The 15,903-nt window shown below is 44.9% G+C and overlaps 1 long non-coding RNA gene across 1 annotated transcript; it reads left to right on the top strand.

The window, feature by feature from the left end:
- Positions 1 to 14,510: 14,510 nt before the first annotated feature.
- On the top strand, positions 14,511 to 15,142 carry LOC130742660 (uncharacterized). The gene is made up of 3 exons (XR_009021240.1): positions 14,511 to 14,613; positions 14,713 to 14,753; positions 14,960 to 15,142. It is a non-coding gene; the product is annotated as an uncharacterized LOC130742660 (long non-coding RNA).
- The last annotated feature ends 761 nt before the right edge of the window (positions 15,143 to 15,903 follow it).

Below are 15,903 nucleotides of genomic sequence, written 5' to 3'. Positions count from 1 at the left end.
AACCATAAAGCTTTAGTGCCACCTTCAATAAAATATTCTCGATATTTATTCCATAACACAAGAGAGATATATCTACTGCGTATATTTCTAATCGGGGTTTTTGTTGGGCGTTTTTATCTCAGGTTTTTTGAGGTTGACGTTTCAATGTTAGGTGATTAGCTTTTTTTTATCAAACTAATCATCTATTTTTGCCCTGTGCTCTTTTGAGCTTTATTCCCAAAACTATTGCTTAATATATCTTTATGCTTTTATATATATATATATATATATATATATATATATATATATATATATATATATATATATATATCTTCTATCCTACAATTGAAGGATTGAATTCACTGTTCATGGCCAACGTTTTTGTTTGAAAGGGGTAAGTTTGGGCTGGGCCGATGAAATCATGAGATGTTTAGGTAATAGGTAGTAGGTAATTGATATTGAGATGATCTGAGGACCTAATCTCAGTTGCATAGCTTGCAGCTAGGCTCCTTCGTACTTGGTTTCCTATTACCCACTTCTGTTCTACCTTTTAGTTTTTTCGTACTCTGGGTTGTTCCCTCTGTAATCATCATCATCATCATCTTCCCCAGTAAGTACTCTCCCTATTACCTATGACCTACCTCTTTTCCCTCATAATCTATGTCGTACTCTTTGTTGTTCCCGTTGTATGCATCATCATCTTCCCTTCATCACTGCCTTTATCTGCCTATTTCCTGCCTTCGCCATACTGCGGATGTACCTCCAACCTACAAATTCCAGCTGTCAGTTGCCTTAGATAAGTTCTGCATCTATACTCTATACTGTACTACTCGGTGGTGATTATACAGTTGTGTGCATCTATGCCCAATCTAGCCGTATGGAAAGGCTTATAGGGCTTCATGGTGCTATAAATACCACCAGTGGCGGAGGCACGGGAATTTCTCAACAAAAAAAATTTGGAGCAGTGTGGGACTTGAGAAGAATAGGATTCAAACACGGTGACTGTTGTGTGTTTCTTTCCTTTCTCTTTGGTAATCCATGATTCACATATGTTTGTGTTTGTTTTGTAAGCATTAACTACATAGTCGCCGCTGAAGCTGCCGTGGCGATTCGTCTAACCTTTCCCTCGCCGAAGCTCTTGAGGAACTGTTTCGTCTCTCAGCTCTCTGGTTTTGCTCATTCTGCAACCTGCGCTTTTTATCGTCCCCCTTTGCTGGGTTTCAGCTCCTAGGTATGACAAACACACCCACACTCTCTTTCTTCTGGTTTTTCCTCTAATGGGTCTCTTCAATTTCATCTTTGGACTGGGCGAGACCCCACAGGAGCGCTGGCCTCAGGCGAGGAACGCCCCTGAGACTTGGGCCTCCCTCCCCGAGGCCCAACTGGCCCATTAAGGTACATTAGAGGTGCCAAGCCCAACTCCACACCTATAAATAGAGGACGGTTACCAATTGTAAGGGACTCTCTCTAGCGGTTAGAACCTCTCTCTCTAAGCATTCACATCACTTTCCTCACACTTTGGGTACTGTACCCCTATTGTATGTTATTGGATAGAACATTTGGCGCCGTCTGTGGGGAATGGTAGATTTCGATTCCTGGACTACGTGGATCGTGATTCAGTTGAGTGAAGCTCGATTTTCTGTGCGATTTTCTTCAGTTTTCAGGATTTTCCGTTCGCGTTCTTCGGTTCACTAGCAAAGCTCAATGGAGGAGCATCGTCGGTCACATGGAGGAGGTTTGGAGCGTATAAGCAATCCGCAGCGACACCGCACGAACATGAGGCAGCACGGGGGGAAGGCAGGGTCTTTGGCTTCCTTGTCAAGAGTTTCAGGAGGCACGCAGCCTCCGCCTCAGGCACTGAATGTTGGTGACGGTTGGCAATGGCTGATTTGCGATGTCATTGACCGCTTGGAGCGACAGGATGCAGAGATCCGAGCAGCGGATGCAACACCAGCTCCTACTGATTCATACACGAAAAGCTACCGAGAATCCTTGCGGCAACGAAAGTTTCCTTTACTGAAAGGAAGGTTAAGAGCGGAATGGTGTGCTTATCACCGGACCTCTGGCCACGCCACCAAAGAATGCCACGCTTTGCAACGCGCGGTGGAAAAGCTGATAACGGCGGGGAAATTTGCAAAAGCATGGGGTAATGTGTCTTCAACACCTAGGGAAGTTGGCACGATCGCCGGAGGGTTCGGTGGTGGAGGAGTCACTAGTGCAGCACGGAAGCGCTACGCCAGGGCGGTGAATGCAGTCATGGAGGTTCCTTTTGGTTTCCCACACCCGGACATCACATTTTCATCTGCTGATTTCCTTGGAATAAAGCTACATTTAGATGACCCGATCGTGATCTCTCTCTGTATTAATCAACTCAATGTGCAGCGAGTGCTCCTGGACCAAGGGAGTTCGGCGGACATCATTTACGGCGAAGCGTTTGATCGGCTTGGTTTGATCGAGGAAGACCTCACTCCTTATGAGGGGACCTTGGTGGGGTTCGCGGGCGAGCAGGTGTGGGTAAGAGATGTCCTTGACCTTGACACCACATTTGGCGAGCGAGAGAACGTTAGGACGCTGAAAGTGAAATACTTAATCCTAGGATCAGAGGGATCCTACAACATGATAGTTGGAAGAAACACCTTAAACCGTCTATGTGCCGTAATTTCAACAGCCCACCTGGCGGTAAAATACCCGTTGTCAAACGCGCATATTGGACGAGTTGTTGTGGACCAAAAGATCGCAAGGGAATGCTACTGTAACGCGGTGGATCGGTACGGGAAGAAGAATGCCTCGATAGGACACCGTTGCAACGAGGTGGGAGCACCAGAATAAAACTTGGACCCGAGGGGCGAGGGCCGCGTTAATAGGCCCATGCCAATAGAAGAAACGAAGGAGTTGAAGTTCGGCGAGAAGGTGCTCAAGATAGGGACCAGGCTGAGTGAGGACCAGGAGCAGAGGCTATCAAGGTTATTGGGCGAGAACCTGGATCTTTTCGCCTGGAGTCATAAGGACATGCCATGAATAGACCCGAACTTCATCTGCCATAGGTTGGCATTAAACCCGGGAGTTAAGCCAGTAACCCAAACTCGCCGGAGAATGGGCGATGAAAAGGAGAGAGAAATCCAACAGGAGGTAAACAAGTTACTGGCAGCAGACTTTATTCGAGAAATCAAGTACCCCACCTGGTTGGCAAATGTGGTAATGGGAAAAAGGCGAACGGGAAATGGCGAATGTGTGTGGACTATACAGACCTGAACAAGGCATGCTCAAAAGATTCCTACCCATTGCCAAGTATAGAAGCTAGTAGACGAAGCCTATGGGAATGAACTTCTGAGTTTAATGGACGCTTATTCAGGATATCACCAAATCAAGATGCATCCATCTAACGAGGACAAAACAGCTTTCATGACCGCAAGAGTAAATTACTGTTATCAGACCATGCCCTTCGGATTGAAGAATGCAGGGGCGACGTACCAGCGGTTGATGGATAAAGTGTTCGATGGCCAAGTGGGAAGAAATATGGAGGTATACGTTGACGATATGATTGTGAAATCAGTTTTGGGGTCGAACCACCATGAGGATTTGAAAGAGGCTTTTGGTAGAATCCGAAAGCATAACATGAGGCTTAATCCGGAAAAGTGTTCTTTCGGTATATAGGGTGGGAAGTTCTTAGGCTTCATGATCACGTCAAGAGGAATTGAGATCAATCCAGATAAGTGTAAGGCAATCCAGGAGATGAAAAACCCGAGCAGCGTGAATGAGGTGCAGGGACTGACTGGGCGAATCGCGGCCCTGTCCCGATTTCTCCCTCACTCGGGCGACAAGTCAGCCCCGTTCTTCAAATGCCTTAAGAAGAACGCGACGTTTAAGTGGAGTTCAGAATGCGAAGAAGCATTCACCCGCCTCAAGGAGATGTTGTCGGCACCACCTGTTCTTTCGAAGCCTGTCCAAGGCCTTCCTTTGCACTTCTATTTTTTTGTCAGCGACCACACAATCAGCTCGGTGATCCTTCAGGAGGTGAACAGAGAGCAAAAAATAATCTACTTTGTAAGCCATACACTTCAAGGGGCGGAGATCAGGTATCAGAAGATAGAGAAAGCGGCGCTCTTCGTCCTTGTCACCGCCAGGCGCCTAAGACCTTATTTTTAAAACTTTCAGGTAAAAATAAGAACTGATCTTCCTTTGAGACAGGTGTTGCAGAAGCCAGATTTGTCAGGAAGACTCGTCGCGTGGTTGGTGGAGTTATCGGAGTATGGTTTGCAGTATGACAAAAGGGGGAAGGTCGGTGCACAGACTTTGGCTGATTTTGTGGTGGAGTTAACACCGGAAGAAGGTGAGAAAGTGAGTACGCAATGGATATTGTTTGTTGATGGATCGTCGAACGAAAACGGAAGTGGGGCTGGAGTCACGCTACAGGGGCCGGGGGAGTTAGTGTTAGAGCAGTCCCTCTGATTCCAGTTCAAAGCCAGCAATAACAAGGCAGAATATGAGGCTCTGATCGCAGGTCTAAAGATGGCGATCGAGGTGCAAATCGACAGTTTGCTGGTCAGAACGGACTCATTGTTACTGGCAAACCAAGTCAATGGGGAGTTCCAGATAAAAGAGCCAGCCTTGATAAAGTACCTGGAGCGCGTACGGCTGCTCATGGGTCGTTTGCAAGAGGTTATGGTTGAATTCGTGCCAGGAGCACAAAATCAAAGGGCGGACGCCCTAGCGAAATTGGTCAGCACCCGAAAACCTGGAAACAACCGAAGTGTGATTCAAGAGACTCTCGCCAATCCCAGCATAGAAGGGGAGTTGGTGGCCTCGGTTGATCGCCAGGAAACTTGGATGGACCCCATCATCGATATCCTGGCGGGGGAACCAAGCAATGTAGTGAAGTACTCAAAGGCACAAAGGAGGGAGGCGGAGCACTACACGTCACTTGATGGGATACTCTTTCGACGAGGATTTAGCTCGCCCTTCCTGAGGTGTCTTCCGCCGAGTAAATACTGGGCTGTTATGGCGGAGGTTCACGAGGGGGTTTGCGCTAGCCACATCGGAGGAAGGTCACTGGCGAGCAAAGTCCTCAGGGTGGGTTTTTATTGGCTAACGATAAGGAAGGGCTGTGCGGAGTTTGTAAGGAAATGCGAAAAGTGTCAAGTATTCGCAGACCTGCCTAGAGCCCCGCCGGAGCAATTGGCCACAATCAGTTCCCCATGGCCCTTCGCCATGTGGGGAGTTGACCTCGTCGGACCTTTCCCAACCGCCAGGTCACCAATGAAGTTCATCCTTGTGGCGGTGGATTACTTCACCAAATGGGTGGAGGCTGAGCTCCTTGCAAGCATTAGGGCGGCCAAGATCATAAGTTTTTACTGGAAAAGAATCGTGTGCCGGTTCGGAGTACCAATGGAAATTGTAAGGCCCTAGACCTTATTTTTGTAATGCTTTGATGATGGATTGAATAAAATGAGATTTTGGTTAAGTTTGAGTTTTGACAGATTTTAGCTGTCATCTTGTGTGAATTTTTAGAGGGACTTAACGACCTCATTTGGGAAAACGTCCTTTATGAGAGTTGTATCCCTTTAATTTAAGAAAATTCTCGAAGTGGAATCAGGTCATTCCGACCTCTGTAGCTCGAGATATTCGCGTTATAGTGACGGTGGTTCTGGCTGTACAGTACCAACGAATTAATTGAGCTGTTTTTCTTTTAATTCCGATTCAGCATGTGTTTTACGTAAATGGGGCTAGGTTTTTAATTGATTTCAGACCTGATTAAGAGCTGATTAATGGGTCAAGGTTGATTAGGCTTGGGCTTAAGTGAAGAGAAGAAAATCAAACCCTAGCCCACTAGGGTGTGTGGCCGCAGGTTTTGCATGGGGAAATAGGGGGAAAACTCTATTTTTCATCACCATTCAGAATTAGAAACCCCATACAACTTTCACGTGAGAAAACAGAGAGAAAAGAGAGAGAAGTCGAGAGAGACAAGGAGGAGGCCGCCGCTCCTAGCCACCATCACCGCGGCTCGAAGCTTGCGCGTAGGAGGGAGAGTTCGCGAGAGAGAGTGAGACCGCGAGGAGGAGGAGGAAGAGAGGGTCTTGGACAGCAGCTTTTGATTCTTTCTTCATCACCCTACTTCTGATTTCATCACTCTTAATCAAGGTAAGGGCTAGTCCTAGGACTTGGGCAGTTTGTCAGGGACTTGTTGCTATGTTTGGTTGTGAAAAATCTTGATTTTTGATGGTTTGCATGAGGGTTTGGGTTGAAGGTTTGCTTGCTGTACTTTTATGATATGAGACCTATGTGATTTGATTTTTATTGCTGGAACATAGCTTAAAGCCTTGGGCTGAAAGGGTTTATAACTTAAACTAGAGGTGGAAGTTTCGCTGCCAGTCTCCTGTACTGGACCGCGGACTTCAGAGCCCATTTTCACCTATTTCTGGTCGTCAAAGGAAAACGTGATTAAAATGAAAGTTGTAGATTTTCGAAATCGCTTTCCAGAAAAATAAAAAGCATAATTTTTGGTTTAGTAATGTGGTCTGGAGGTCGTTTTTAGTAACTGTTACACCTTCTGTTCTTCCTGTTCCGGACAGTAAGCTTTAAGGCCTAATATCACCTAATTATGGGACTCAAATGAACAAGTGATTAACTAGAGAGTTGTAGATATTTAAAATAGCTTTCGCAAAAGGTATCATACGTGATTTTTGGTTTAAAGATGCATTCTGTGGCTCTGTTTTTGTGAAAGTTGTTTCTGCTGTCAATATGTTGAGTTGCGAAAATGTTTTGAAGTTTTGTTTAGGAACATGTGTTTAGGAGATGCTGTGAGTTATATGCTGTTAAGCTTGATTTCATGAGCCTTGGTACTTGCCTTGTGGTGCTGTTGTGACATCATATGCATGATTTTATGTATATGACTATTCTTAAATGACTTCACACTGTTTAATTGGTTATTTGTACAAAAAGGGTCGCTCACCTAGCTGTAATTCCCTTTTGTGCACTGTGAATGTTGTGTTGATATTTTTAGTTTTGTGAGGAGATTAAAAGACTCTAGGATGACTTGACTTAGAGCCTCAATATAAGAGAAAGAGAATTAACTCGCTTGCAAGTGAACCTTAAATTAAACGGACATAGGTCAGGTAGACTATGGGCCATGAGAACGATGAGCTTGCACGCGAGGGTGTGATTTGGTGGATGGACCGGTTAGGTCTCCACGTGATAACCATGATTTAGGCATGGGATAGGGATTGACTGTGTGGGTCTCCCTGAGTGATTCGTGGATGGACCGGGTAGGTCTCCACGTGACTTGGGTTGGCTGTGTGGGTCTCCTTGTGATTGTTCATCTGCGGATGATCGAGATTGGCCAAGGTGTTTTGGTGGGTTGTGCGAAGTGAGGAATCCGTTAGCCTAACTGACTAACCAATGATGAAATCCTAAAAGAGACAATAGTCCTTATAAATGTTGATTATTTATTATGATTATATGCTTTTGCTGTTTGACCTGACCCTACTTGTTTGTTACTTGTTTATTTGGGGGGGGGGGGTAGATAGTGACCACCACGACAGTGGAAGCTATCGTGATCTGGGAGATGGTGCTGAGTGAGCCTGAGGATGACCGGCTCTGGGAGACCGACGGTTCCGCAGTCTGGAGAGTCTACGCCGGCGATGCGAGCTCATAGGAAGGGACATACATGGGAGAGTCGTAGAGAGGAAGACCCTTGGAGATGGGGCAGTCATGTTGCCTCACCCTCCTACTAGATTTGATCAGACTACCGTGGAGAAGTCGCTCGAGTCCTAGGAGGACGAGGAAGAAGAAGATCCTTCGGAAGACACTACAGCTGAGTCACCGTTGATAGGGGAGAAGAATACAGTGGAGTCTTCACCACTGGAGCCAAAGGAAGCTAGCCCAGTTGATGACTATGGAGATATGCCCGCATTGGAGCCTGTTCTAGATGCGAGTGAAGAACGTTCGCCTAAGAAGAGGCAGTGTGGATGGCTCTCGAGATCTGAGGGGGAACCAGCTTATCCGTGGAAGAGTCGAGTTACCGAGACTTCGGAGGTCATCTACATTTCTAGCGATGATGAGGAGTAGAGTCGAGATTTTCACATGTGGGAGTGTCCTATGAGAGCTACATCGGATTTTACTTTTATTTTTCTCTATTATTGGAACCTTATTTATTTCCGTTTTGAGCACTGATGTATTTGGTATAGGGCTTAGCCCTCGGATTTGGAATTATGTTTTGAGATTATTTTACCTCATTTTAATTAAAGGTTATTTTTAATCGGAAATGCAAGATTTATTTATTCCGCAAATTCGTTCGTAAAGTTTCAAGAGTTTCGCAATAATTGAGTTTTTGTCATTAATTGAAGATTAATTAAATGAACGGCGAAAATTCTTTGTGAAAGTACACATGATTGGTTACTGTGTGACACTCGAGAAATCGGGGCGTTACAGCAATCGTCTCGGATAATGGGACGCTGTTTACGAGTAATCAAACCAGGGAGTTCTGCGAAGAGATGGGCATTCAGAGGAGGTTTTCTTCGGTGGAACATCCACAAACTAACCGGCAGGCGGAGTCGGAGGCAAAGGGGGCCTGGTTGGACGAGCTCCCGATTGTAATTTGGTCGTATAACACAACACAACACTCAACTACGGGGGTAAACTCCGTTCAGGATGACTTATGGGGCGGACGCCATGCTACCCGTAGAAATAGACAATAGTTCATGGCGAACGGCGCCGAGGTTCGAGGGCGAGAATTCTTCAAACATGGCGGTAGAGCCAGATTTGTTGTCAGACACACACGACGAGGCCCGCCTCAACGAGGCCGCGATGAAGCAGCTAGCTGCGGCCAAGTATGACACGAAGGTGCGACCAAGAGAGATGCAGAAGGGGGACTTAGTGCTTAGAAAACGAACAGGGATCACCAGAAACAAGCTAAGCCCAATCTGGGAAGGGCCTTACAGAATCTTGAAAGCTTTAGGAAGGGGGGGCTTATCACCTGGAAAGCATGGACGGGAAGCGGGTGCCGCGATCTTGGAACGCAGCAAGCCTAAAATACTACTACAACTGATGGATTGATAGAAAGCTGAATTCGGTGCAAGGGCCGGAAGCGCGCCTCATGTAGGCCGAAGAGCTGAAAATAAAAACGAAGAAACATACTTTTGTACTCTGTTTCAAGGAATTGTTGGCCAAAAGCGCCTAAATGGTAAAAAAAAAGACACGTTCTTGTTCTCCATCTCGGGAGTTTGTTGACTTTCACGTCTGATTGAAAATACAAAAATTGTATCCAGCGATTTCAATCACACTGAATTGCGGCGAGAGCTCGGTGGGAAAAATTCCCTGAAGGTGGCAATCCCAACACAACCTTGATGTCTGGGGATTGCTCCGGAGAAGCCGACGCAACTCGTCGTCACTCGTCGGCGATGTGTGCTGATAAGCTTCTTATCCCAATAATCTCCCCGAAATTTGGGCGAGCATTTTTCAACTAGGCTTAAAGTCTCGGGTAAACCCATATAGCCATTGGGCCCTAAGCAACTGTAAGACCCCGCCTAATAAGGCTGGTGGGGCCACACCTGATCTTACGGGAAATACGTGTGTGAAAAATAAAAGTCTCGGTTCAAAGACTGAGCAAAAAGTCCTAGTTGAACCCAGCACACCATCAGTGTCGTCAGACGTAATTCAGAAACAAGGAAACTATGGGGGGTGCGAGAGAGAAAAATCAGAAAGCGCTAAAGCATGCATAAAACATAAGGAAGTAAAAGTTGAATTAACTAACTTAAGGTAAAATGCAAACAAAACAAAGAAGTACTGACATTACAATAATCCGAAGCAGGAAAACATTATATCTATCTATTTATCTTTTTCCTCTTGTTCCACAACATCTCCCAGGTCAACACAGGCAACCTCTGGTGGATCTTCGGAACCCTCCAACCCGGCGGGGGTAATCTTCTTGAAAACCCCCATAGAGTTGAGGTTGATGGAAGGATGGAGGTGCTTGACTTGAGCTTTGGCGATCAGGAAATCGCAAATACGCTCGTTAGCCACCGCGTAAGCAGCTTCACTCCTTATCTTCTCCTCCAAGGCGAGGGCCTGAGCATCTTTCTTCGCCAAGAGCTTGCATTTGGACTCCAGATCAAACTGGGCATCAGAGAGCGTCTTGCCCTTATCTGCCAATCTCTTGCGCAAATCAACAATCTCCTTGTCCTTAGGAGAATGATCTTTCTCCTGGGAAGCAACGGTGGCTTCCTTGGCGCTAAGGTCCTTGCGGAGTCCTTCAATCTGAGCCTCAAGCTACTCCTCCTTTTCGTCCGCCGCAGCTTGAGCAAGTTTCGCCTCTGCAAGTGCTTTCTGCATCTTCTTGGACTTTTCCACCTCACAAGCCAGCTGGTTGGACAGTTTGGAACAGGTCTCGTTGGCTTGAAGGTTAGTAGCGTGCAGTTTCTCCACCTCCTGGGGAAGCTCCGCAATCCCAGTGAGGGGTCGTGCCCGCCCGGCCACCTGGGCGAACAAACAGCCGGCACAGAGAAGGTTTGACACGGCCTCTTGAGAGACGTCTTGCGGGTTCTGGCGGAGAACTTCCCTCAGTTTCTCAAGGTAGGGGTGAGAAAGCAAGAAGGAGAAGGGGTCGGAGGCAGAACCGCTGGAGGGATCCTTTGGGCGGCTCGAAGAGGGATGTCCTTTTCCGTCGCCAGCCTTTGAAGAGTTAGGGGTAGATGAATCATGAGTCACCTGGACGGGGGAAGGAGGGCGAACAAAAGATGGCGAAGGCTGGGCCTTCGTCCGAGCCAGTGGGCAAGGAAAATCCTCGGCCGAAGAAGTGTTCGCCTCGCCGCGCTAATAAGGCAGGGAGGAGTCATGCACACCAATAGAAGCAGAGAGGGCGGGAACAACTTCCCCTTCGCCCGCAGTATTCAAGGAAGAAACCTGGGAGTCTGGCTCGCTTAATTTCTTCTTTTTGGAAGAGCCGTCGTCCGGCGGCGAGTTTTGCCTTTTCTCTCTGGCACAGGTTGGAGAAGGGGCCTTGGCGTTCCCGGAGAGGAAAGCCTCCAACAGTTCAACAGTAGAGAACTTCATTTTCCCTTAAAAAAACAACAAAGAAAGGCCATTAGTGATACAAAGCTCGACAGCAAAGAGAGGGGGGGGGGGGGGGCGATGAAAGGAGGAAGAAGAAAACCTAATCGAGGGAACAACTTGGATCCTGGGGGAGCGCCAAGCAGTTCGGCACAACTAAAAAGAGGGAGCTGGGATAAGACTCCAAGAGTGAAACTTTATCTTGAAGAAGAAGACATTTTGGGGGAATCAGATAAGGGCTTGGGGCGCAGTGTCCAGTAAAACGGAAAAGGGGCTTTTCCTCTCTCTGCGTGAACAACGAGGGATAAGCAGGGTGGACGACAACCCGGAAGTACCGGCGGGCCAAATAAGATTCAGAGCCAACCTGATGAGGGGCAAACCGTTCTCGGCCCGGACGGGGCACCAGAATGACCCAACCGTGAGTCCCCCAGGATTGAGAGTCTACCTCAAAGAAGAAAGAAAAAAGGGCAGAGGAAGGCGCTACATCAACACTATGGCAAAGAATCTCAAAGCACTGCAGATAGGCCCAGGAGCAAGGATGAAGTTGGCAAGGAGAAACGTTGACATCGCACAGCATTTGGGTAAGAAAGGGTGAGAAGGGAAGTTTAATGCCCAGGTCAAGAAACAGGAATTCGTACACGAAGAAGAAATGAGAATATTAGGGGTCATTAAGCTCACGGTGTTGCCAAGGGCGGTCTAGTTCCCGGCATCCAGTGGTGCGAAGAAGGTCCTCTAATGACGAGGAGTAGCAAAGCCCGCCAGCCCTACGAGCAAGATCTGAAATAGATCCGCTGGTCGACAGTTCTGATGGTTGATCAAGGACCTCTTGATCAGGAGCTTCTGAGATAGGGAAGGGGAGAGTGGCGAAGGTCGCCAAACGATGAGCTTTGATCTCCTCAGTGGAGGAAAGGGACCCTGCTGAGGACATCATAAAAGTAGAAGAAAAAGGGAAAGATGAAAACTAACCAGGAAAAGGCAGCGAGGAGAGGAGCGGGGAGATCCGGGACGATGAGTTCGCAGGGTCGGCAAAGGAAACTGGAATGAGAATCAGAAGTGAGTATGGAGGCAGTTGACAGAAAACGTTGGATGACGAGGAGGAGGAGAATTTAAAGGATGGGGGTGATAACGGTTGGGGAATCGTGCCCTATCATGACAAAGGTAGGATGATTGCTCAAGAGAATGTGACGTGGATTTCGGAAAGCGGGGGCAACACATTAAAAGAAAATTACAACGGTTGAAGCTGATTAGTTTAAATTCAAATTGTCAGGCTCTACCATGATTCGAAGGGACGCTTCAAAGATAACAGTTGAGATTCAGTGGATTCGCTGACCCTAGCACCATTTCAGGGCGCGACGCGTGGCGTAGGCTCGACACATGTCAAAACATCGCAAGTCGGAACACGTGCATAACTATGGTGAGGCGAGCGAACCAAATGCCATCACCACAAGCTCACTTGTGGGCTCAGACCGCCCGGGGAAGAGGAGCACAACAAAAGTTTGAGATGTAGATTTTAAAAGCTTTACTCGCCGAGCCATGTTGGCCATTGATCTTCGTTTTTAGACTTTAGGTTTTAGCGTTGAATAATTTCTTATGGCCTTCGCCCTAGTTTTCCTGCTTAAAGACACACTTAGCTCTCATGCTTCGAGCTCGGTGTCTTGTGGACTTGTGGACTGGGGGAGACCCCAGGGTCCCCTGCCCAGGAGCGCTGGCCTCAGGCGAGGAGCGCTGGCCTCAGGCGAGGAACGCCCCTGAGACTTGGGCCTCCCTCTCCGAGGCCCAACTGGCCCATTAAGGTACATTAGAGGTGCCAAGCCCAACTCCATAGCTATAAATAGGGGACCGGTTACCAATTGTAAGGGACTCTTGACTCATTTGTGAAATAACCTTCAGTTATTCTTTCTTTCTCTAGCGGTTAGAACCTCTCTCTCTAAGCATTCACATCACTTTCCTCACACTTTGGGTACTGTACCCCTATTGTATGTTCTTGGATAGAACAATCTTGAATCATCTGGGTATGCCCAAAAATCTTTCCTTTTTTGGTTCTCTGTTGGTGGGTAGGTGAGGCAAATTGTTGGAATTACTCTTTCTTTTGAGGTTTATAGATGATCATCCATCCCTATATCGGTATCTGGTTTGTTGTGAAATTTTGAATCTTTTCACTTTTTTCTTTTGGATGGATTGTGTTGGTGATTAGTTAGATTGAGAAATTGAGAAAGGCTTAGAAGAGGTTTATTTTTTCATTTTTTTTGTTGATTGTGTTCTATTGGTTCACCTTGTGCGGAGATTCTATTTGGGTAATTGTATGGGATCTAACGTTGGTGATCCTGAATTTGGATTTGTGTTTTTTTGCAGATATATATATATATATATATATATATCGGTTGATGTGTACCTCCTAAAATCATCACTCATTTTACAAAAGGCTACTTACTCCTTTTGTTTCTGCCAAAATTACTTTTCCAATGTGGAAACTTGTAGAGTTTCAAAGCACACTAAATATCAGCATTGCTTGATTATTATGTTGCAGTGCCTCTGCAATCTGCCTTTATGTGCATCATTTACTAGCGGAGTCATCAGAAGAGGTAAGAAAGCTACGCGGTTACATGTATACCGACAAAGCAAGCTAGAGATAATGTTCTGACCTGGTGATGGAGCATTGAGCATGAGAAGCATGACTACAGAAACTGGAAAGTATTCTCAATCTATCATATGGATTAAGCTTGATATGTTTATCAGATAAACAGCAGGGAATGTAGATGACTTCTTGATATGAATTAATCTCAAACATCCTTTTTCTGGTTATTTCCAAAACATTTAATCATATGTTATGATTTTGTTGCTTAATTGGTCTGATTATATGAGATTGGATTTGCAGTGCTTGTGTTTTGCTTGTAAAAAAACGTGATAAAAATTATGCACACCAACTATTTGTAAAAAGCTCCCTTTAAGTCTTAGTCCCCCCTTTTTAAATTCCTGCCTCCACCACTGAATACCACCCCGTTGTTCATTTTCACCCAAGTTTACTCCCCATCAACTTCTTGCCCAGATTCCATGTTTCATAAAGCTGCGCCGGAGGAAGCCAAAACTCTGCGACCACCTCTCCTAAAACCCCATTCGCTATGTTCCATTAATCACGGTTTCAGTTTCGTTCTACCATCTCTTCTGAAGGTGTCGAGTTTGATTCACCTCTTCAGTTCCTCTTCTGTGGGTGACTGTGATGGAGCATGAGTATGTATTTTTCAGTTCCCTCCAGCTCTATATTCCATTCTCATGCATAGCCATCAGAGATTTGTAATTTTCCCCCCATTATTTAAAGCTTTCTACTAAATCGGTATTAAAGCTAGAATAATCTGTTCCCTTTTTTGTAATCTATTCTCATTTTCCCTGAACTAAATTTAGGAATATGATGATGTTCATGCTTCTGTTATAAGTTTAAGTTTGTTTCGTGACTTTCTAAATTCCTGAGGTAGGAGAAGGAACTCCTTTCTTTAGATTTCTTTTGTGCTGTTATTGTTTTCATACAAGATCATTTGCTCACAGGTTTTTGGGGTTTAAAATGAAGGAAAACTCCTTTGAGGTACATGCCCAATGGTAAGCTACATTTTGTCTCTCATTTTTCTATTTAAAATGTGATTTTCAATTATTTTGGTAATATACTTCTGAAAGGTTGTTCCTTTCCCTAAATTTCAGTTTCTGAAAGGATTAGGAAAATATGCATGGACTAAGGACAGGTTTGATTACTTCCAATATACACAATTGTAATCCAGTTAATTTTTCAACAGTCACTTCAAAAGCTTAGCATTTCCCTAACTCTGTTTCAAATTCTTCTATTTCCTGTTTTATGAATGCTCCATGATGGTAGCATATCTCATCTGTTATATAAACACAGGTTAGTGAGATTGTTTATCATTATTAATTTCTTTGTTTATGTTTGCAGAGTGTGAGATTGATTGCTTTAAAGAAGTCAATTTATGAGACGGAGCATTCAAGGGAGTTCGAGTGATTTGGTTACCAGGGTATATGGACTATGGAGTGGATGCCATCATAGAGCAGTGAAGATGAAAAGAAGTAGGAACAAACTTCTACCAGAGATAGAATCAGTTGCTTTCTTGATCCAGGTTTCTCCTTCCTCGACCTTTCACATTTTTTTTGTGAATTTAATTTACATTATGAATTCATTATTGACTTGGGTTTGTGGAGAGTTCAGGAGTTCTAAGTAAAAGCAACATAATCTACTAGGAAGAGAACTAACTAAAGAAAAAATAAAAATAAAAGGGAAATTCTAAGCTATTCTAGGAATGATCAAATGTGAGAGCCAGTAAAAACAACTAAAGGGTCAAAATTGCTAATTAAGCACTATTTGCCTGTGTTAGCACCGATTTTTTCTACATTTGTTTTTTGAGATTTATGTTTATAAAGTGGCTTTGGATGGTGGTCGTATCTTACCTTCCAACTTGAGAGAGCAACCTTCATTATAATACCAATAATAATTTTTCTGCTTCACCAAAAAAATTATAAGGACACAACTAATCTATAATGGTAGATTCACAAAGAAAAAGACTACCAAACTTTAGGCACCTCTTAGCCTTTCTACATAATCTATATCTTTATATTAGTTTTCCTTAAGGTATGATTTCGCTACACTTTTTTATTGGTTTTCTGATTTATATTTTGTATAGATGCTTTGATTTTCATCTTATCAGTTATAAGATACAAAGAAATAATCCTTTGTTTCACTTGCTGTCTTAAATTGGCTTTAATTACCATGAAGTGGTGCTATAAGAACAATACTTTGATGAATAAAAATTATATTTAGCTTAATAGTCTGTTGGAGAACTCAACGATCATACCATATTGCTTGAAAGGTTTGTATTATATTGA

Source organism: Lotus japonicus, chromosome 3 (genome assembly GCF_012489685.1).
Source record: "Lotus japonicus ecotype B-129 chromosome 3, LjGifu_v1.2".
NCBI lineage: Eukaryota > Viridiplantae > Streptophyta > Magnoliopsida > Fabales > Fabaceae > Lotus > Lotus japonicus.
The sequence above is the reverse complement of the archived record's forward strand: the minus strand, read 5'-3'. Positions and strand labels throughout refer to the sequence as shown.